Source organism: Pogona vitticeps, chromosome 4, assembly GCF_051106095.1.
Source record: "Pogona vitticeps strain Pit_001003342236 chromosome 4, PviZW2.1, whole genome shotgun sequence".
NCBI lineage: Eukaryota > Metazoa > Chordata > Lepidosauria > Squamata > Agamidae > Pogona > Pogona vitticeps.
In genome coordinates, this window is record NC_135786.1 from 150,742,094 (window position 1) to 150,766,500 (window position 24,407).

Genomic DNA, 24,407 nt, shown 5'->3' on the forward strand with positions numbered 1-24,407 from the left:
CTTCCTCTTCCCTGGAGAAAGTGGCAGCTGTTTTCCTTGATGCTGGGCTGTCCGCAGCTGATCCAGTGCTTTCCTGTTCTCCCTTCTGCCTGTGAACAGTTAGCTCCAGTGCTGTCTCTTCTCTGTACTCAGAAGAGATTCCTCTCTCTCTCTCTCTCTCTCTCTCTCTCTCTGCATCACTTTTAACTTAGGCAACTAGGAAACTGAAGCCAAAGGTACCTTCTATCTGATTGGTTTCCATTCAGAGCCCCCTGATTAATAAGACAACGTCGCTCACTGATGAAGAGCTGCCGCTGCTGATGAGGGTGCAGTCAGTGCTCAGTGTGCGGAGGTTTGGGGAAGGAGGGAGGAAGGTGTGGAGAGAATGTGGCTACCATGTGTTTGTGTGTGTGTGTTGTGGGGGGGGGACTTTGGCTGTACAAAGCACACAGCGATTTGCAAGTGAATGAAGGAGGAGGGCACAGAGAGGAGAGCTTGACAAGGACTCCCCTTGTACAAGAAAGAAGCGCTGTGCTTGAAGTCTCCCTGACTGAGACCCATTTAATCTGTTCAGCCCTTTTCCTGGAAGAAGGGGCATTCATGCCTGCAGCCTGTAAATCAGCTGGACATCAGATTTTTATTACCCTGCTCCTCTTGCATTGTGATTCAGTGCCAGCTGGGAACTCAGCACTGCCCTGTTGAACAGCATTGCCCTGTGCAACCAATGTGTCAGTTTTTTTCCAAATTTCATAAAAGGAAAGGAATAACTTCTCACTAGCTTTCATCACCCTCCCTTTCTACACGTTGCTTTAAAAAAGAATTGTGAGGTGGGGAGGGAAGGACAGCAGCATTGGGCCAGAGAAATGTGTGCTAAGGAGACAAAAGTTAACAAAAAAGATTCCGAGTGCCAAGCAAGTTACTAAGTTTGTGGTTCCAATTGTGTCATATCTCTGCCCAGGGTTTGCACCTGAAATCATGCTGTTTACACACTGCCAACACATGAAGAATCAAACACGTATGTTCTGGAATCACCTGGTCAGTTTCCAGATGTCACTGTGGGGCACCTGGCACAAGCTTGAGAGTAGGACAGATTTTCAAACTGAGAGGGAAGGGCATAATTCTGCACTCCCAAGCATTAGTTCAATTAATCAGAAGTGGTCCATTAACAATGTTTCACAGAGCAAAATGATGGAATGCTGAATGAGTGCCAATCCACTATCTATCTTTCTGGTGCAGTTCCTTGATTTATCTGTTGTAGGGGTCAAAATGGATGGATGTAGGCTGAGGGTGGGTGTAGAAGTGGGATGATTCCATTTCAAATGAGGACTAGTTTGACAATTTCTTTTTTAAAGTAGTGGGTTTTTAAAAGAAAACCTAAGGAGAAGCAAGATAGAATCCTACCCTGTTCTTCTGGTTCTTCTTCTCTCTTTTTTTGGAGGGGGGGGAGAACTAAGCAGATGCATGAACTGATTTTTCCCCAAAATAATGTATTTTGCACAAATCCCAATATTTTCTATGAAAATCTTGCATTCTGTTAAAAGTTGTATTTTGTGCAGAATGCAGGGTTTTTGTGCAAAATTAAGTTGCTTGGCCTAACATCTTTCTGTTGCTGTTCATGGTACAAGTTTTGTTTCATTGGTAGCTGTTCTTTATTTTATTTTCTATTTTTGGTCAGTGCTGCTGCTCAATAAGAAAAACAAAAACAAATTCCTTGGTTTCTTAGTTCTCATGCAACAGCAAAAAAGTATTGTAGTAGCGATCAATTTTTTTATGGGATGTCTCCATGGGTTGAGACATCATTTTTGTTCAAAGGTTGCAAAAAGGAAGTAAGGAGGGAGGGAGGGAAAAGAAGAATATTCGTTACATCATGGTTCCAAGATCCTTGTAGAAAGGGTATATTTTAAAGACAATCCACTGTGACATTTTCTTCATCAGTTATAGGCATAGCCCTGTAACTGTCAAATTCAGCCATCTCTGCTCTGTGTTCATGCTATGCTTTTCCTGAGCAGCGAAACCCAATGGTTTAGGAAGATACTTTTCATATTCTACTACATCAAAATGATGAGCCATTGTTTCAAATTGTTCAGTGGCAATAACTGCAGCTGGGTTTCAGAACACTTACAGTGTTCCAACCAGTCACTCCAGAACTTTGGAGAAATGGGCCATTTGAAAGCTTTTTTGTGTGTGTTTAGAATCTGAGAACTGCAGAGCTGAAAGGGACCCTGTGAATGGATCATCAAGTCCAGCTCCCATCAAGGAGGCAAAGTGGGGAATCAAACTCCCATACCTAAATGACTGAGTTATCCAGCAGTATGTTGGTAGATGATTCATCATCATAAAACTGTACAGGAGTGCTTTGGAATACTGAAGGAAAACTATACTTAGTGGTGGTAATGTACTGTATTTAAATCATTGTAAGCCGCCCAGAGACTTTTGGGTAATGTGGGTGACATATACATTAATGAACGAATGAACGAACAAACGAACAAACGAACAAGCGAACGAGCGAATGAACTCACTCACTCACTCACTCACTCACTCACTCACTCACTCACTCACTCACTCACTCACTCAATAAATAAATAAATAAATAAATAAATAATTTTTTTGCCTGCAGGAAGTTTGTTTCCCATCAACAGGTTTATCTCCTGAAGAAGCTTTCCCACAGTCTAACACAGGATCTTCAGACACTGCAAAGGATTCTGAACTATTTAGGGATATAAACAGATTTCACTGTTTCTTCTCTTGCATGTTCTGCCTAACAATGAACTGAAAGTACACCTCAGATCACATTTTAATCTCACTTTTGCTGATAAAGGTAGGACATTGACATGTCCATATATAAATAACAGTGAGCAAGCTGCTATCCTTCAGAGATGTTTGTCCACCAGTCCTGATTGTGATAAACGGCTGATACATTTCCACAGAGCCTGAGCCCTGAGATGCTGTTTGAAAGTCACCGTTTTCTAACATTTTACAAGTACCTTACTTTATTGGTCTTGGTAGACCAATAAAAATGATGTTATTTTTTTAAAAGCATAATTCACTTCTAATTGCCTTGCATAGCCAGTAGTGCTATGCTCACAATATGAGCTAGGTTTTCCCTTATTGCTGTGCACAAATGTCCACCTAAGGTTCACCTTGCTTGTAGAAAGAAACCTTTGAGGCAGCTGTTTCAGTGATTTCTGAAATTCAAGGAGAGAGGTAGGACTCACCATTCATTTACGAAACTTTCTTCTCCCTTCCTCCCTGGAATCCTTGTGTTTTTGTTTGTTTGTTTGTTTGTTTTTGTTTTGTTTTCAGCTTTGCAAGTGTCACCAATAGCAGCTGTGTTGACTACTAGGCCACCATTTTGTGTCCTCCAAAATGCCCTCTATTCTCTGGAATGGGGCGGGTGGGTAAAGAGGAGACTACTCCCTCAAGAGGACAGGACATTTTAGACACTGCTCATTTATACTACTTGACAGCACACAACAGCAGCAACAACAAAGGGCACATATAAATTCATCTGGAGCTGGTGGATAAAATATGCCACCAACCCTGGTTGCCAGCACATTTCTGAGCCCCTCTGAAAGTGAACATTTTAACCTTACAGTCTTAAACCGGTTGTCCTCTATGTTAATTGAAGGGCTGCTTTCACCCATACCAACTTGCCTGCATTTTGAGTACCTTTCTGGAGCCCTATTCCATTGCCCACTCATAAGGATACTGTGGGTGCTGAGCACAAGGATTTCTCACCTGTGCTTCCACAGAATCCATGGCAGCTAAACGTGTGAGCCCTGTGGATGTAGGAGGCTTCGCCCTTCAGATATTTTGCCCTCTATGGGTAGAGGCAGAGAAGAGTGGTATATGCAATTCGCATCACCTGGTGCTCTGGGTAGCATCATGTAACTGTACTTGCACAGGCCTCATCCTTGCAAATACCTGCTCAAGACATGTGAATGCCAGGGAGCCAGGCCAGTGGTTGGCAAGGCTAAGTGGTATGACTGTCTGCCAACCTGTGTACCAGAAACCAGTCCATTGCATCAGATTGCTATCATAACTCCCATCTGTTGTTCTCCTGGAGCTGTCTGTTTCACAACACCCAGTCAGTTCAAGGTCCAATGTCTTTCTTTTGTAGGAAAAAAATGCCGGGTCCAGTTCTGGCAGTATGCAGTACTTCAGCATCTGTCTATTATTCTGTAAAAAAAAAAGTTCTAAGTAGTTCTGCTCTGATTTTGGTATCCATGGGGTAAAGGCCAGTGCAATAGATTATAAGATGTAGGTAGTGGCCCCCAAATGTTTGCAGTGGTGACAAACAAGATGAGAAGGATGTCAATTAGTGGGGTGGGGGAGGGGAGATACATTTGGCAGCAAGACAGCAACATTACTGTTCTAATTACTGAAGTGGTGGGGTGAATTAGAAGGCTCAAATGCACAACAAAACATTATTATGAGATTACCGCCCCCACAAAGATGTGCTATAGTGATGAAAAAAATGGCTACAATTTCCCCCTTAATATTTTCCACATCTCTTCAGCCATTACTGTGCATTTTCCTGTAACAGCGGAACAACTATTTTTACAATCTCCTTTCAGGTCGGCCAATTTCTCATCACCGAGTCTGTATAGTTTCCAATACAAAGAAAAGTTACCAATACGAAGCATTTCAAAGAGAACTTTTGCTTCTCAGATTTGAATAGCAGGGTTTGGCCACGAGGCATACGTGACTATTTTGTCCAATTTGCTTATTAACAAGAAAGTGTCTTCATTATGTATATATAAGAATGGCTGCACTGCCTTGGGCACATAACTTAGCAATTTAGTCCTGATTGGGAGTACTCTGCTTTCTTTCCCACTCTCTCCACTCCAGCCAAGTCAACCATAGAGCTGAAGCTGATGCACAAAGGAAGTTTTCTGGCAACACTGAGGCCAGAGAGATGCAGAAAATAACCCCTAGGAATGAAAAGTTAGATTCTGTGATTTGGACTCTTGAGGACAATGCCGTCTTCCAAAAAGAGGGTGCAGGGAGGCTTTTCTTGATTATGAAGGTGTCATGGTTTGTTTTGTTACGTTATGTGCCATCAAGTCGAAACTAAATTATAATGACCCTAATAAGACATTCAGTATGCACAATCTAACTCTCACAGATAAATGTTAGGTAGTTCCCTAGGTGGCAATCGAGCTATCTTAAATGGCAGAGTCCACCCACCAAGCAGGCCCCACAGACAGGACTAGACCATGCCATACAGCAGGTCACAAGCCACACAGAAAGGCAGGGGTCACCACCTGGCTGTATATCCCTTGCCTGTCACTACCTCTGCATGAATGGGCTGGGCAACTGTTAGGCCACCCCCTATGTTGCAGAAAGCAAGGCCATGACCTGTGCCAACCCATCACCCAACAGCCACGTAGCACCACCCGGCAACCTCAGGTGTCTGTCTCCCGGAGGCCTTCCACAGGCTCTGGCTTCCAACTGCGACCAGTGACTCACACCCCTCAAAAGATGGAGAGCTGAAGTTGCCCTCTTTCCCCTTTCCTCTGTGCCTCCTCCGACCAATTAAGGGAGGCCTCTGCCCAGACTCCACTCCTTCCTTTGCCCACCTGGCTGCAAGGGAAGCTGACTTAAGAGGTCATGGCCTCACCCTGAGGCCCCTAGTGGGACAGAAATCATGCAACAGTGCCAATGCACCTTCCTAATCCCTGGATGTAGTTCTGCTGATCACCATCCCATCTGTTAGCAGCAATCATAAGAGGTCAATGTTTGGCTTGCCCCAGCCCCAGTGCCAGTAATGCTGTGATGCCATTGCATCACTCACCTGCCCCACCTCCACATTATTGGAGAGGGGGAAATGCTCCCCTCTCTCCCAGATGTGTAATAGCACATGCCCAGAGGTGGCATTCTTGAATAAATGACTTCTAACATCCTCCCCCATCCCCTTGGCATTGAATAGACCTTTTTACACTTGTAATGAGAATTCTTTGAAAATACAAAAGCTGGATTCTGCACCAATCCAAGCCTGCAGTAAGCCCCATCTTTGTTGTCTTTCCACTGGCAGACAAAGAGTCAGAATTTTAGACGGGCATTGGCTTTTAACCTAATTTGATTGTTGGAATGGCTTTTATTTGGTGGTGGTGGTGGTTTATTTCTTTTCATTACAATGAATTATTGTTGATATTTTTCCTATTTTGCAACCGTTTCTGTTTTATTGTTGTTAGTTTCCTCAAGTCCTGTTTCTTGTGCCAATGCAGGAGAAACATTTAATTGAGAAATAAATTGACTTGAAGTCTCCATGGGTAGCATAATCCTCATATCATATAAAATGTACATAAGACACAATTAGAGTCATACACATTTATCTTCTCCTGTATACTGTTTAATCATTCTACCACCAGATATGGTCTAATTGTTTAATAATAAAATGTAGCTTTTGGTTCAGGATATGGAGGAAGCATCACTCCATATACCAACCCAATAAGATGATATGCCATACCAGAGATGGGCACGAACTGCTGGTTTGGCAGTTCCTGCTAGTTTGTATTACAGCTAAACAGGCATTCAGCATCTCTCAGCCCTTCCCCTTCTGGTGGATGCCCACTCAAATGCAGTACAGTAGTGCCTCGCTCAACGGCAATAATCCATTCCAGGAAAATCGCAGTTAAGCAAAAACATTGTAAAGCGAAATTAAAAACCCCATTGAAACACATTGACACCCGCTCAATGCATTCCAGTGGGGAAAAACTCACCGTCCAGCGAAGAACCTCCATACGGTGGCCATTTTCGCTGCCTGTATAGCGAGGAATCCATCCCTAAGCACATCAGGTAGCCATTTTAAGCACCCGGTGGCCATTTTGAAAATCCGACGATCAGCTGTTTTGATCGTCGTATAGCAAAAATTGGTTCCTGAAGCAGGGAACCAATCATCGCTAAGTGAAATTTCCCCATTTAGACTACTGTTTTGCGATTGCGATCGCAAAAAGATCATCGTAAAGCGGATTTGTCGTAATGCGAGGTAATTGTTAAGTGAGGCACCCCTGCCTCCTCTGGGTGCTGTGTTTGAGCGGGTGTCCACTGGAGAGGTCAGGGTTGCAAAGTGCTGAATGCATGAACCAATGAACTGGCAGTTTGTGCTTATCTCTAGCCACCATCATGACAAAACAGGGAGACTGGTGAAGACAACTGTTTGAATTACTTAACAATGTAAGTAAGCAATCAGGATCATGACTAAATTCCTTGGTGTGGCATGGGAATTGATGCTTGTCTCCAAGGCTTACACAAGACATTTTGGTACCTGAAGCAGAGGACAAAATGCCATGCACTCTTACATCTACAGAAGCCAGCCAAGACTATCCTTTGAATCTTAGTTCAATATTACTGGCAGAAAGGGGCAGCAGGATAGCTTGAGAAGAACAGGTCAGGCCCCAGAGTTCTGTCCTCTAGCACAGACATTAAGCAAGGCAGCCACTGTTACCTCTTCCACATCACCCACCACCTGAGAGAGCTACATCACTCAATTCAATGGTCAGGCAGCTCCTATCTGTGTTATATAATCCATCCTTAATCCCCATGAAGCGGTGAGCACTCCAACACTGGAAGCATTCAAGAGAAAATTAGACAACCATCTGTCAGATATACTTTGATGTGGATTCCTGCATTGATCAGAGAGTTGGACTCAATAGCCTTGTAGGTTCCTTCCAACTGCATGATTCTGTGATTCTAAAGTCCTATGAGAAGCTCTGAAATGAACTATAATGTTGTATATTTTAGCCCAATCACTGGATATCCTGCCTTGGAAATGTTTTTCCTCCTCATCCACCCTGTATCATCTTCCATGATTTGAAGAAATGAAACATAGTTATATCTACACACAAACATAAACACAGGGGTGGGCATGACTTGTTAAGTCTTTTGATTTCTTCCAGGTTCTTTATACTCGTCTTCAGTCCTCTGTGGACTGAAACTGTCAGAGAAGTTCCTCCCAGCTAACTGGAGTACAAGGCTTTCATGCTGACCTGTTTCACTTTGTTTCTGGAAACTTTTTTTTTTTACGAGAACAACTAAAGTGAAAGGCTTGAAAATTAAGAGAGCTTATTTCCTCATGTTACTATGTGTGTCTTGATAATTACACACTTGACTACCTTTTTTATTTCAGATATAAAAGCAGGCCACATCTGGGAAAATGTGATGCGGATTTGTGAACTGGATGCTCAGATAAAGAGCTGCACAAAATTGCATCAGCATCCCAGATTAGAGATGGGGACGAATATAAAAACAGATTGGTTTTTCCATTGAATATAGCCAATTCGTTAAATATTCATCGATCCGTATTTGTGGGTTCCAGAGACCCCCACAAATACGAAGGGATGAATATTTATCCATTTTTATTCGGCCTTCATATTAAAAATAAAAAAACTAACAAAATCATTCTGCCTACCAGCCGCCGAGCAGGCCTCCCCCCACAGCCACCGAATACCACAGCTTACCCCCAACCCCCTTCCTTTCCCTACCTTAGGCCCCACACCACCCCACACCACCCCCACCGACACCCTCTTACCTTAATCGCTGCTACCAAGGTCTTCTGGCCTCACAGCCATGCATGTAAAAATAGAGACTGGCTCCCCTTTGCAAATATGGCAGTTGCAGCTTCATTTAGGGTACGGAAGCTGCAGCTGCCATCTTTGCAAAGGGTGGCCTGGATTCCCTTAGCCTGTCTGAGGAAGCTACCCTGCAAATTTGGTGTCTCTAGGTGGTTTGGGGCCAGTGTTATAGCCATTTAAAGTGCAGACAAATTGACAATCAATCCGCCAATTTGTCAAAGAATATTTGTATTTGTTGATCCATTAACCTTGACGAATAACATATCAAAACGAATTGCCATTTTTTTAATTTGTGCCCATCTCTATCCCAGATATTAACCTCTGAGTTGCATTCACACACATCATAATACAATATATGACCGGATATTTAAATGCATTTTTAAAGGTGCAGCATGTGTTATTTGAGTTACATAGTCACAACCTGGGGAGTGCAGTATTTGAGTGTGAATATTGGCGATATGGGAGTTTTTCCCAGTAGTTCTAACATGTTCTCTCTTCTTTCTCAGAGATAGTAGATTTGGAGAAGCTATTTTATTTTTTTACTAGAAGGTTAGAGTTCAAAATATCTGAAAAATGCTTATTTTGGGTTTTTTTGTTTTGTTTTTTGTTGCTGCTTTTTTAAAATTGAAAAAGTTCCCAATTACTCTGTGTGGAGAGAATTCCACCGCTCAAGTGCCAAAACTAGAAGTCAAACATGGAAATCTTCTCTCAGAGGGAAGTGGAATAAAACATTGTTAGGTCATTGTGCAGGAGTATATGTCATATATGGAAGGAGGCAATTTAGGGCTTTAATTTAACTTTGAAACGGATGCACCCAGTTTGAAACATGGGCACAAACATGCATACCCTTGGAGAAGAAAATGAGGAATGCATCCTGCCTCATTTGAACACAGCCACTATCTCCACCTGTTCTTGAGAGATCAAAGCAAATTTCTGTACAAATGACACATAGAGGGGCAGATGTGGATGTGGGCTTTATAGACATGCATATTTTTTAAAAAAACTCTCACACTGGTGAACTAGATGTTGGTCTGAACCTAAATCTCCCTTAGTTTACTCTAGCCACCACACCGCCTTTCTTTTCAGTTGCAGAAGTCATATTTCTCTCTGTAGAGCTTGGCTAATTATTTAATACCATATCCCCAGCTACAGAGATGTGATTAAGCAGTGTTCTGCATGCATTCAACTTATTTTTTTAAAAAATTCTGTGCATATTTTAAAATGGTGTTTACTTATGGAGGGTGCAACCATGGATATCCATCCCCATGCAGGTTCTGGACAGCAAACTGATTCTGCCAGGTAGGTTGTCTGGGAAGTTTGAACCCAGTTCAGCCCACCGAAGATCAAGCCAAAATAAAATACCTCACACATCTCTGGTGACTTTGGATCAGTCTTCATCTCCCATTCTATCATAACTGTGAGAATAATAAAGTGTGAGTGACTATATATATGACCATGTACACTTCTTGAAGGAAAGATGAGACATATGCAGAATAAGTTGATGAAAGTAGAAGTGGCATCCTGTGGCACAGAAACGTTTCCTCTCAACTCTGGTGCTGAATACTTAGATGTGGCTACTCAATGGAAAGATAAAATCACTGCTCTATTCACAGGTCCACTGTCCTTTATTGCTTCGCTTTGCATGTACCAAATTAAGCTTCCCACATGCCTTTCACATACTAGCAAAAGAGAAGCAACAATAGCGACTGAGGTACTCACATTAATTTTTTTTTTTTTGGGGGGGGGAAGTATATATTTCTGGCACCTTGAAATTTAAAATGTACCTACATTTATAGCACTTAATCTGTTGGTGTCTTTTTAAAGGGAAGCAGGAAGCCGAAATACCTTAGATAATAATGAATCTACCTATTGTGTTTGCACTGAGAGTTTTCTTCTCTTTCTTTAGATCTGTCCCTCTGAACTTACAGTAGTTTTTTTAAAAATATGGATTTTCATGACCAAATTGAGCATTACCACATTGTCAGTCCGCATGCATAAAGACAGAACATAACAATAAGCCAAAATATTGATTGAACTTAAATTAATACCTCAGCCTGTCCTACAATAAGCAGCATTGTGAAAAGTACATAAACACACTTCTTTTTATTTATGTATCTATATATGGAATTCCCTACATATGTCATGTCTGTGAAGGGAGATGACTCACATGACAATAGTATAGTCATGTGCCCTACTATACAGAGACCATTTCTGTATTTGAAGAGTTGTCCCATCCAAAATCAACCTAAATATCACACAAAGGAAAGTTGCCTACACAAACACAACTTAGACCACAGACTGAACAGGCATACAGGTCACTTGATCACATTCACCCCTCCTATGGCGAGAAGCAATGCAGTGTATGGCTTATGTATATCTAATCTCTGCTTTTTAGGAGACTCAAAAGTATTTTAACTTTTGTGGGGTACAGGCTAAATCCTAGGGACAGGACCTTTGGTGAAAAACAAACTCCCAGTTCCATAATTCAGTGGGATTTCCAGATCAAATTATGGGACAGGGAGCCATCAAATGGCAGGTGGTAGCACAACCTTTTACCTCCATGACAGTCCCACACTGCTTCTTTGTGTCCTCTGCAAAGTGCACCAGTGCACCATTAAAAATTGTGAGGATTCCTTCCATGGGGAAGCCTAGAGAGGCTACCTCTCTACACTCTATGGAGGCAACGTCTGTCAGGATCTGTTTCCCCCATATGCCAATGCAAGAAGAACCTGATTAAATCTGAGTGTCCCTTCAGGCTTCCTTGCTTTGCTTCAGATCAGCTGATAAACTGACAAATGCCCGATCTGCTGGCATTTAATGTACTGGTGCAGGACACCATTATCTCCTGCCTAGGAGGGCGCGAGACATCTGGGTCTCGCCAAACATCCGGGCATCAAACAAGGAGGTTATATAAAGAAGAGGTCCACTTACCTTGGGACTCTTCCTCTTCAACAGCCCACCCACTATTTTTCACCTATCCCGCATTGGCTAGGATGGGTTGGCATAATAAGGTGGTCAATCAGTCATACGGGTAGGTAGTGCAGATAAAACAGGTTTCAGTAAGTCCTATCACAAATGCAGGTAAGGTATAGCTCCCAGCACAGCAAATTGTGTGATTACAGTGCTTGGGGGAGAAGATCTGCTGGGACCACTCCCGGACCAACAGTCAACAAGAAGAAGGGAACTTGAGGTCCGGGGGTGGTCAAATTTGGGCCGGCCAGGTTCTCGCTGTCTTCACAACTGCAAGATCTTGGGGCTCTGGACTCGCCCATAGTTTGGTAGGGGTCCGTTGAGATCCCTCTGCAGAACCTCAATCCGCACTACTGCAGGACCCCCCTTTTTTCTTTGATGATGAATATGGAATTTAAATAAAGTGTGTCCCATGTTTTATTCCATAACAGTTGTCTCATGTCTTATTCCAGGGTCGGGGGATAATGGCTCTGCTTTTTGTTGGATTTTGAATAATTTCCTAACTCATAGGCCATCCCTGGTTTCCAATCTGGGAATGAGTTGGGAACTGAAGCAGAGCAAATGTCAGGACATTTCGAAGAGTCATACAGAGGGCAGGATTTCCTTTGTGGGCGACATATCTTCAAACACATTTCCTCAGAGTTCTCTTTGACTTTTGCAGAGAGTCATTTAAACTAGGGACAACACTTGGGGGAATCTTAGGTGGACAGTCCTCTCATGGCTTACAAGATGCCAATATGTGCAGCAAATGTATATACAACTATAGATGTGCTCAGTTTATAAAGCACTGTTTTCAGATGCATGTGAACTCAGATGTGTAGCCAGGTGCACAGTCTCAAATGTATGGGGATGTTTATTCCATATTAAACTAAATTCAGCAGGAATAGACAATGACCATCCGAGGATCATTCATCATTTGGCAGCACCTTTGGGATATCATTAGTTCTTGATCCAACTGGTAATATGTGGGTGGAAGGTTAACACAGGGTTGCTTAGACAGTTTGCGTGAAGAAAAATGGAGGGAACCGATGGGAAGGGAGAGTAAAATGGGAGTACTGATGCTGTGGCATTCAGACTCTTTGTTTTGCCCTTCTGAAAATTCTTTGACAATGGGATAGAGGAAGGAAAATGTAGGAGTAGACATGGGTGCTCCATATTTGTATCCAGGAGATATGAATATGAAGGGTGGTACCACAGGGCCCTAGAACCTCTCACCACAGCTGGTCTGCTTAGCAGCTGAGTGGGGAGATTCATCTTCCCACCTCCTCACTGGAGTGGTCAGCTGTGGAGAGAGGTGGGGAAGTGCTGGTGGGACTATTTGCATGATTAGCACAGCAATGATGCTGACAGACATGTGTGCCACATAGAGCCCAGTGAGTGGACAGGACTGGTTCTATGGGGCAGAAATGAACTTCCATGGCATCTGCGGTGCTGTGCTCCATATTTGTATCCTTTGGATATGAATATGAAGTGCCCATGTCTATATAGGAGCAAAGAAGAGTGAGCATGTGGGAGTTCCCTTGGTCTTCAGTCCACTATTTGGAGGAGAGCAGATTATGCACTCGCTCCACCAAAGTTGAAAACATTTTACCTTTCCATATATGGAATGAATTCATCTCTTAGAGCAAAGTAAAGAAGTTCACTCAGGAAAACCATTGGGATGAGCCTTTTTCATCATGGTCCTGAATAACCCAGCTCTTAAGAACCATTCCTGCTTCCATCAGCAGAACCCCTCCCTGGATTTTGAAAGAGAGACAGTATATTTAGGAACTCTCTAAATTGGAATTACAGTCTTTGTGTAAAGCCTGTGTTGGATTTGGGGGTGGGAGAAGGAACTCTCACAGAACAAACATTATTTTCCATATCCAAGCTGGGTTTCTCTATTCTAGAATGCTGGCCTTTATAATAGAGAAAATTAATATCCCTCAGCTTGATTGTTAGCTACAAATGTATCCCATTTGCAGAATTGTCTGGTACTCAATGTGATCAACTTTTATAGCCATAGTTTTCAAGATGCCATTTCAGGGCCTTTCACTTTCATCTCTCCTTCAAATTAATTTGCAACTGCACTTTCCTCATGCCAGAATATATTATATGTGATTGTACCTCCTCTCACAAAGCAGCCAGACTCATATGGTACCAGTTTCAAAGGATGAAATACTATATCACAGTGAAAGGGATGGAAGATTGTATGATACAATCAGCATATCACAATTTTTTATCTATCATTGTATTTTTTTTTCAATCTCCCTTTCAAATATATATATTCCATGGCAAATAAAATGGGATTCTTCAAACAATATATGTGGATACATCCAAGGATGTCACAGTGTGATGTATGCTACATGATTTCACTTTCAGGTGGGAAGCATTCTTTCAAAATAGCAAATTTGTATGAAATAAATGAAACACGTCAGTAGGCAATCTATACTGACAGCTACAAGTAGAGTTAATGCTGAAGGGTATGTGTTTAGTTTGTTGAGGGGAAAGAGGGACTGCCTTATGGAGGTCAGAAGAAGTAGGTCATAAGTACTGGGAAACTTTCCAGCCATTCATGAAACAATTAAAATTCCAGGATTGATAATGGATGAGAAGAACTCAACAAAGGAATAACAGATTTTGTTCTTAATCCTTTCTTTTTCTACAGACAGATATTAGACCGTGTAATTTGCATTTCTTTTACAATGAAAACTAATGGGCCCTCCTTAGTGTGCAAATTGCGATATAAATACCACAAACACAAACCTTTTCCTAGAAGTTAGAACAAAGATGGCAGTTGCTTGACCATTGTCATTTTAGCGTCCTGATATAAACTGAGCCAGTACTTTCAAAGAAAGTAGTGTTTTGTCAAAATAATAGCCCCCCCCCCAAAAAAAAAACCTTCTGGGAAATATTGTGAGACATCTAGAAGACTTCATTGAGCAGGGGGCTAGACTCAATGGCCCTATATGTAGGCCCCTTCCAACTCAATTATTCTATGAGTCTATGATTTTGAAAAAAAATGATTAAAATGTACGTCATCTTCAAATCAAAAGTTGCCACTGAATTTTGCTATCAGGGATTAGCCCAAAGCTTGGTTAATGCATGCTGAGGAGATGTACGTCTTCCAAAGTTCAACCTCAGTGCATTAGTATTTAAACAGAGAAAACACATATAAAATATCTGGATAATTTCTGTTTTACTTCAAATCATTAATCTTGTATTTTGTTCCTGATTATGAAAAATGATACAATTTACCTGCTTTATAGGCTTATTTAACAGCATGGAATAGAAGTGATGCTTCCTGTTCTTACATTTCACCAAAAAAGGACACATATGAAAAACTTTTGTGTTAGATGGTGGTGATACATATGCAATACCGATTCTGGGGGCACCTTGATAGCTTTCTAAAATGGGTCTTAAAATGGGGCATAAAATCTCATTTTTCTCTTAATAAGGAGAGCCAGCTGCTGTGAGGTCAAATATGACCTTGAGGGCTTTGAGACTCTCTTTTCTGTGAAGTTCTTCTCTTACTTTTTTCATGGCAGTTAAATACATATTTATATGAAGGCTTTGGCATTTAGTTAAAAATTTAGCACATTCCAACTCCTTTTATAGTCTTCCTTTTTCTAGAACTACACTTTGTGGAAAAGCTCTTTGTGACCTTCTTGAGATGCTTTTCAGTGGTGGCCCACTTCTGATGACAGAGCATTAGGCATGCAGCTTGCTCCTTGCACAACATACTTTATAGGCTGTGTGTGACAGGCATGTGTTATGCACTGCCTGACACAACCAGAAATACAAAGTGTAGAATTCTTCTCCTTGTGTGGAAATCACATCATCTTATAAACATACAGACCACTGCATGGACAGATGATATTACTGCATGTTTTGTTTGTTTGTTCAGTCGTTTAGTCGTGTCCGACTCTTCGTGACCCCATGGACCACAGCACGCCAGGCCCTCCTATCTTCCACCGCCTCCCGGAGTTGTGTCAAATTCATGTTGGTTGCTTCGATGACACTGTCCAACCATCTCATCCTCGGTCGTCCCCTTCTCCTCTTGCCTTCACACTTTCCCAACATCAAAGTCTTTTCCAAGGAGTCTTCTCTTCTTATGAGATGGCCAAAGTACTGGAGCCTCAGCTTCAGGATCTGTCCTTCCAATGAGCACTTGGGGTTGATTTCCTTTAGAATTGATAGGTTTGTTCTCTTTGCAGTCCAGGGAACTCTCAAGAGCCTCCTCCAGCACCACAATTCAAAGGCATCAATTCTTCGGCGGTCAGCTTTCTTTATGGTCCAGCTTTCACTTCCATACAACACTACAGGAAAAACCATAGCTTTGACTATTCGGACTTTTGTTGGCAAGATGATGTCTCTGCTTTTTAAGATATTACTGCATAGTGGAGAGTATACATAGCAAGTTGACATATTCCTTATCGTGGCCAAGATACTATTTAATGTTGATGAAGCAAAAACATTCTACCAGTTTAGCTATGCAGGATTGGGCACAGCACCTTTGTATAAGCAGAAATCACCATAATGAACACTGTATTCAATGAAGTCCTTGTGTACAAGTGCCAATCAAATTGATCTTGTGACTCTCCATCATACAAGCAGTTTGCCATCATTACATTCATTCCTTGAATCAAAGCCAGTTTGTCCATGTAGAATGATACTTCCTATTATCATTATCAGCATATCTCCAAGAATTCCAGGTTACCTATCTTATCCTTTTGCAACTGGTCATGTAAGTAACCGAATGTGGATTCCTCTGTATACACGGCATGTGTTCCAATGAGCTTAGAAATATCATTTACGAGGATGTAATTACAGTATGTTACTTTTAAGAAAGAATTTAATGAACTGCAACTATATTAATTTTTTAACATAGCAATCAGTAGTTTTTCCTCACTACTTTCTAAAATGTTGTCATTTGGTGGCTCATTGAGTAGGATTATTGGCTATTCTTGGCCATTTTTTAAAAAAAAATCCAAGTATATTTTTATTTCTAAAAAATATAATGAAGTAATATCTTAAAATAGTTACATTTAAAGAAAACCACATCACTTAAAAAAACTTTTCAAGCAATGGAGTTCTCACACTAAGTTTTTGTTCTATTCCCTCTGGCCTCTGTTCATGTGATTCAGTATAGGTGTTGGACCCAAACCTGCTAAGCATCTGGATTGGGTTTATGGCATGAAAGAAGCACACATTTATCTATAACATTTTTCAGTTTTGTGTCCATGTGAGAATATACGCAAGGCTAGCTACAGGAATCCTACACACATGAAATAGGGATGTAAATCCTCACCTTTCCCCCCCCCCCATGCATAAGAAGGTGCAAAAGTTTCTCTTTGCATGTGAGATAGAAAGATATTTCCTGCTGGTATCATTGAGAAGTCTCATATTTCATAGAGCTGCTTTTTAAAGCTCGTAAATCTGCACTTGTCCTGTTTTTGTGGATGAAAATGAAAAACCACTGCCTAAGAGATAGCAAGCTATTTCCTTCCTGTACTGGTGAGAATTCTGTCATTTGCAAAAAACCAGTTACACAGTTGTACACCTAATTGTGAAAATTGTGCAGAGGGCACTTCTTGATACCTGTTATCTTGTTGCATGGATTTTAAAACAGTTGCCTTGGGGCCCAGGCAACATGGCTGCTTGCAGGGATGAAGTCATAGAGAGAAATCTAACACATCACAGTTGGGGTTGAGGGGGCAGTTGGCTAAAGGTTTGTTGATTACACCATAATAATTTTGATGCAGCAGAGGGCAATGAATTCAAGAACTGGATGACCGAGGTACCAGATGCTGAACTGCCCCAGTCTAGCTGCTTAGAAAAACTAAAGAAAATGGATGAAATTAGGTGCCACCTGTGTGCCTAACAATTGTATGGTTCCTCTGTCATCCAATGTATGGGATCTCCAAAACAGGTATTGAGACATAGAAGACACATTCCTCTAAAAATGGATCTACCCCATGGCCTACAACTATCTTAACATGTGGTCAAGGCCCCAGTAGGATCCAGGCCAGGTCTTGGCAAGCTGATGTATTTCCAAGACAAAATACTTTTCCATAAGGAATGTAGCCACATTGTCTGCCCAGTGTCTGAGAAGTACAGCCCATACAGCCAGCAAAGTGCTGCCTCCTTGAAATAGGTGTTATAGTGGTGACTCTAGTAGCCCCAGTGGCTACAGCAATTTACCCCACAGTTCTGGTGACACTTTTTAAGCCATATCAGCCTTATGAACTCCTAGACCCCACCATGCCCACCTCTCCAACAAACTCTCCCTCAGTTGTGTAATTATGACATTGGATGTGCCCAGCTGAGTGGCTTATTTTATGATGCTTGACAGGAGTAACTTCCACCACATTTCTCTCTTATCGCAATCATGATGCCCAAGTACGACCCAATGCAGGACACTATGGTGATAAATCCACACCAGTTTGAATAGAGAGGATGGAATTAAAGAGACATCATATTAGATGTCATATTAAAAACAAGATGCTTTATTTGCCCCAGTGGGCAGAAGGTATAACCAGAGATGATCTGAGGCTATCCAGAGATGCAATTAGTTTGAAGATTTATTTAAATCACAGCAAATAAACAGGGAATAAGACTCATCAAATGAAAACACAACATAAAGCAGAACAACCTGTATTCAAGTATCAAATGAAATTACAGTTATGCAAAATCAGCCACGGCTAGCCATTTATGAAACATGACATTTGCCTCTAACCTTCCACCAGATCTTTAGTTGAAGCTCACTGTATTCCAGTTGTTTGGCCTAAAGATTGAGAAAGAAAGGCATATAGCTACCTATCTGAAAGAACGAGTTCCTGAAGATTCAAGAGAATGTGCAGGGAAAATGATCTAGGAAAATTCAGAGAGAAAACTAAGAAGGAAACTCAGAAGGAAAAAAGTACTGAAATCTCTCTCTGTGTGTGAATGTGTGTGTGTGCATGCACACGTATACATGCATGCACATGCAATTAGAGAGGTGTAGAATCTCCCAGAAGGATTAGTCTAACCCACTGAAAAAGCTGAAACTTCTCTAAAATCAAGGCAAGCTAAGGACAAACGGCCCCAGAACAATCAAAATCTGCAAAAGTAAAAATTACTAGAGGAAAAGTGAGTAAACGTGAGTGTGAATGAATGTGACTCTGGGTCCCAATCAACAATTATTCCTTGCTCCACTGATGCCCCTAATTTTCCTGCATTCTGGCTGCTTCTTTACCATCACCCCTAAAATTAAGTTCTGTGTTAGTAGATGGCAAACTGGGAAAAAGTGCACTGCATTACTTCTCTTTATTCCCAGAAAATAAAATCATTGATTTGTTCTGCGGCACATGATGTGACCATAGCATCTCATCAGTGTGCATTCTGGGCCTGGTAATATTCAGCCTTGTAGCCTGTCCAAACTGTTCCATTGTTTTCCAGCTCAGCCAGAGCCTTGATCATGTATCTATCTCTTATTCACTCATGCCATCATGCAAAAGTCCAGACTGGAATGAATCCTGAGCCCTTTTTGCCAACAGAAAACAGTTAATTGTGCTGTATATGAAATAAACCGAAGATGTCCTCCATGTCATTCCATAGGCAACCCATTTCACATGTCAGTATTCAATTCCATAGGCCATATATCTGAAGGCCAGTTCAGTACATACGTCCAAAGGCCTTTTGCCCAGTGTACACTTGTACCGTAAATGTAGGACCTGATTAACAGGTGTGATATCTTGCATATGTGCAGCAGGTGACATACAGACCACCTACCGTCAGGGATAGGAATTTTATGTTGGCCAGCTGGGTCACAGGATTCTTCACTATTCTTCAGAAGTATGATGTGCAGCAGCTGTAATGCAAAGGTAAAAAACAAAACAAAAAATGGTGTTAATGGTCCAACACTGGTCCCTTAGACCAACCAAAGAATATAGTACTGTATCATTGTTTCTGAGGTTGGCCATTGGCTGGGATCTCCCAATGGAAGCTCTGCAGCAAAGTTAACTGCCACGCCAGAGTCTGGTGCACAGACTGGAGTGAAAAACTGATGCATCACATCCCACTGAGACCATGAGAATGTGGCAGTAGTGCAAATAGCTCTCAATGGGTTTAGCTTCATCCTGCTCCTTCACCTGCTGCCAGATCACATATTATGATGAGTCAGGGTTGACCTTGGTTTTGGAAAACCCATGAAGCCTCTGGAATGTTTGCACCTTTTTGAACGATCAGCCAATGCTTCTGGGCTTGGTCTGTGTTTGTGTGTGCGTGTACTGCTTCTCAAAGGGAAAAGACACATGCATAGGTTTCCAAAATATTTTGCACGAATTGTGGGACCTTAACACGGAAAGAAAAGCTCTTGTCTCTCCTCATGCTGCACATATAATTTTCCAGGAGTCAGTGATTTCTTGACAAGCTATCTCAGCATATTGAGACACCCTGTCTTATTGAGAAAGAGCAATCTTGCAAAAAAAAAAAAAATTACAACCTTAACTTGTGATGAGCGGTATTTTCTAGTTTAGTTTACTTTTGCTCTTTTATTTCCTGTGAGAAAATGACTATTTCCAAGTATTGGATTAGAGGGTCGGGTAGGATTATTTAATCTCTCTGGAATTGTGGATTTTTTAAGGTATGTGTGCCCCAAACACACACCATCTTTGGTGAGAAAACACTATCCAGAGTTCTGCTGTCTATGTGGCTCTCTGTGTCCCTGTCACTTTTTCAGATCTTTCTTGTTTACTGATAACCAGTGACAGATCAAATAAGAGAACCAGATTGCTCTTTTGTAGCCAAGGGGGGGCCTGGCAAATGCCATCATCTTTGATATAATAGTTTTTTACTTCTTTCGCCACTGCAATTGTGGACACTAAAAGAGGCCTTTCTCTCCCGTCTCTCCTCATTCTGTCACAACAATGTGTGAAATCCTATTTCTCTGTACCTTCCTAGTGAATGCCCATGTTATTAAACTCGATTAACTGAAACCAGTAGTAGAGTTGATGCTCTTTTCCAGAAAGACACCAGCAGAAAAATTGCTTTTCCAGACTCGCACCAGCATCATAATGGATCAGATCTGTTATGCATCTCTACATGTCTTGGGTTCACATAGACTCTGAGGCCAGTTTTGCTCATGGATTAAGCAATCAATCAATAAATCAATGAATGAACAAATCACAAATGAACAGAGCAACTACTACTGTGACAGTTCACATTTTAAAATTGCAAAATATAAAACATTGTTAAATAAACTAAATATATTTTGTATTTAAATATAAAATGTGTGAAATCAATAAAATGTTTGAAAGAAATCATTAATTATATTATTAATTTTATTATGAACATTCAAGATTGCAATATGAATTTACCACTATGTTCTCTGCTTGATCCATTCCTGAAAGATTTTCTATATGCACTCTTGTTGCTTTATTTCTTTGTTAAAGAGGCATAGCTCTGCTCTGACAATTACTCCATGTACAGTATGAGTATCTAGGCACACACATGAACCTAAAGTTTATGTGCATATTTACAATGTAGACCTCTTAATTTTACATATAATGTCTTTCTGCCATTCTCCTCCTGAATTTACTTCTCCTTACATGGCAACTGTTAGGTTACTTGGTTAACCTTCATCCCATTCAAGTTTTTAAAATTAGGAATAGGAAAGAAGGTGAAGCGTGAACAACTCACAAGCATGTGAAATGTTAAGAACAGTCTCTAAAGAAAAGAATATCAGCTACTGAAGTCCTGTGATGTAAATAACCAAAGATAGGGCTTAGCCTCTCAGAGCTACCTCTGGTTATACAATACTGGGATGTAGGGCTAGCGCATGCACAGGCTCTGTCACACATTCAGTCAGAAAGGCAGCGGCTGCATAAATGCTGAGCGAAATATGTCTCTCAAGCCCAGTTCAGTCATTATTCAATTCATCAAAACATTTTTTTTCTGGTTTATGAATGTGGGGTATTAGGTTTCTGTATCTGAAATTCAAAATTGCAGGAAATGGCCTGATAGTGGTGCATAATATTGTGCCTATATTGCCAGGAGGAAAAAAGGATAGCAAGTTTTGCATAGCAAAGGGCAGCCTGAATGTCAACAACAAAAATGGCAGCAGTCTTTAGACAACAAAAATGGTAGCTGTGATGAAAGTGACAGCCTAAAGACCATTGCCATTTTTGCTGTCAACATTCAGGCTGTCCTTTGCTATGTAAAGTGTAGCATCCTTTTTCATGAGATGAGGAAGGCAGAGGTAATGTGTTCCCCACAACAAGTGGGGAGTCCACCTACTTGGGTACTGATTATGTAAGGCTTCAGTCTTGATTTTTCACTTTAATCCCACCTGCATTTTCTGTCTTTGTTTCATATCAGTTTGCACATGTTTTACATATTATCGCTCCTGTGCACATTTCATTTTGACAAATGTTCTTGTTCTTCTCCATGGATTAAAGCATGCTTCAATAGTACATAATTTTAACTCCTCCCGTTTTGAGATGTGCATGGTTTTCCTCCACAATTTATGTCTCTGAAACTGCCAGTGTGCAAATTCTCATGGTGAGGCATGTTTCTTCTCACAATGAGTCTCACAGGGCCTAGAGAAGCTGCTCTCACGGAGACTGTAGAATATAATGAAAAACTTTTTCCATCCTAGTCAGATCATTCATCAACTGCTGGTCTCTTCTCTATGGCCTCTGCAGGAACTTTCCTTTACATTTTTTTCCTACTGTGTCATCTCCACAGTCCCCTTCTGAATCGGTAGCACAAGCAGTGGGCCCATTTCTCCAACTCTTCCACAATTCTCACTTTCTACAGCACACCCTGGACAATCAGAGGTGCTCCAAGCAGTGCATGCCCTACTATCTTTCAGTTAGGAGGACAAAACTGTAACTATAATACACTATAGGAACACAACAGAACAGCTGTGACTTCTGTGATTCTTCACTTTTAGAAAATAAGTTGGCCACCCATTTATAATGCTACAGCATATGAAAAAGAAAATACACCCTCTTTGAATTCTGTGGTTTTACGTATCAGGACATAATAAAAATGATCTGGTCCTTAGCAAGTCTGAAAATTAGGTAAATACAACCTCAGATGAACAACAACACATGGCATGTCACATGATGTGTCAAGATTTATTTTACAAAAATAAACCCCAAATGGAGAAGCCATGTGTGAAAAACCAAGTACATCTAAAAAACCCAACAACCCAAGTACATCTTATGATTCAATAACTTGTAGAACCACTTTTAGCAGCAATAACTTGAAGCAATCATTTTATGCAATACTTTATCAGTCTCTCACATCATTGTGGAGGAATTTTGGGCCACTTTTCTTTACAATGTTGCTTCAGTTCATTGAGACTTGTGGGCATTTGTTTATGCATAGCTCTTTTATGGTCCCACCACAGCATTACAATCAGATCGAGGTCTGGACTTTGACTGGGACATTGCAACACCTTGATTCTTTTCTTTTTCAGCCATTCTGTTGTAGATTTGCTGGTGTGCTTGGAATTATTGCCCTTTTGAATGACCCAGTTTTGGCCAAACTTTAGCTGTCAGACAGATGGCCTCACATTTGACTGTAGAATACTTTGATAAACAGAGGAGTTCATGGTTGACTCAATGACTGCAAGATGCTCACATCATGTGGCTGCAAAACAAGCCCAAATCATCACTTCTCCACCACCATGCTTGAAAGTTGGTATGAGGTATTTGTGCTGAAATGCTGTGTTTGGTCTTCACTAAAAGTGGTATTGTGCATTGTGGCCAAACATCTCCACTTTGGTCTGCTAAAGACCAGATGATTTTTATTATGTCCTGATTAGAATTGCAGACAAATTTTAAAAATATGGCTGTTTGTTTTGATCCATTATTCGTCAAGGTTAACGGATCAATCAATCTGTCAATTCATCTGCACTTTAAATGGCTATAACACTGGCCCTCGATGACCTAGAGACACCAAAGTTGCAGGAAAGCTTCCTCAGACAGGTTTATATAAGACTTGAAAGTTTGGTGAACATTGGATCATGGACCCTCGAGTTATATAGTCACAAAGAGGACACCCCCAGGAAATCTTCCCCCAGGTACTTAGAGAATCCAGAATCACAATGGCACTTCCTATGTCTTTTCCCAACATTTTATTTATTTATTTATTTATTTATTTATTTATTTATTCATTCATTCATTCATTCATTCATTCATTCATTCATTCATTCATTCATTCATTTATATGCCGCCCACTCTACCCAGAGGTCTCTGGGCGGCTTACAATAATTAAAATTCAGTACAATAAAAATAAAATGATTAAAATACAATTAAAATACAATTTAAATTGCCATCATCAGGACCCACCAGTTGATGTTATTTCAGTTAAAAGCCTTCTGGAACAGGAAGGTTTTGACCTGGCGCCGAAATGTCATCAACGTCGGCGCCAGACGAATTTCAGTTGGGAGGGCATTCCATAGTCTGGGGGCAGCTGCTGAGAAGGCCCTTTGTCTACAAGCCATCCCTCTTACCTCCTTGAGGGACGGCCCTTTCAAAAGGGCTCCTTGGCTAGATCTTAATTGCCGGGTAGGCTCATATGGAAAGAGGCGGTCCTGACAAGTTTGGTGAAGATTGCCTGACAAATTTGGTGAAGATTGGATATCAGAACTCCAAGTTATTCACCCACAAATTGGGTCCCCCCAGGAGAGTTTACCACACGGCAAAGAAGGCCATGGCATTGAAGGAGTTATATTTAGCCCCAGCAGAATGAGAGGTCCCTTTGGCAGAGGCATGCATGAAGCATGGAGTTTGTCTTCAGCACAACATGACATTTGCCGGTGAAGTAAAGTTTCCCCTCAGGAGGACTGGAGGCAAGGAGGTATTTGGCAGCAAACCAGGCTTTTCGGCTCCGTCGGGCACTGAGGAAGTT

The 24,407-nt window shown here is 41.2% G+C and overlaps 1 protein-coding gene and 1 long non-coding RNA gene across 6 annotated transcripts in view; one reads left to right on the forward strand and one right to left on the reverse strand.

The window, feature by feature from the left end:
- CDH9 (cadherin 9) overlaps positions 1–24,407 on the reverse strand; it is a 237,858-nt gene that overhangs the window by 197,963 nt on the left and 15,488 nt on the right. For all 3 annotated transcript variants that reach the window (XM_078392718.1, XM_020809332.3, XM_078392719.1), the window contains exon 1: positions 1–24,407. This exon is cut by the window's right edge and continues 15,488 nt beyond it. The gene's annotated coding sequence lies outside the window, so the exon portion shown is untranslated.
- LOC140706834 (uncharacterized) overlaps positions 1–24,407 on the forward strand; it is a 209,146-nt gene that overhangs the window by 69,196 nt on the left and 115,543 nt on the right. The window lies entirely within an intron of this gene.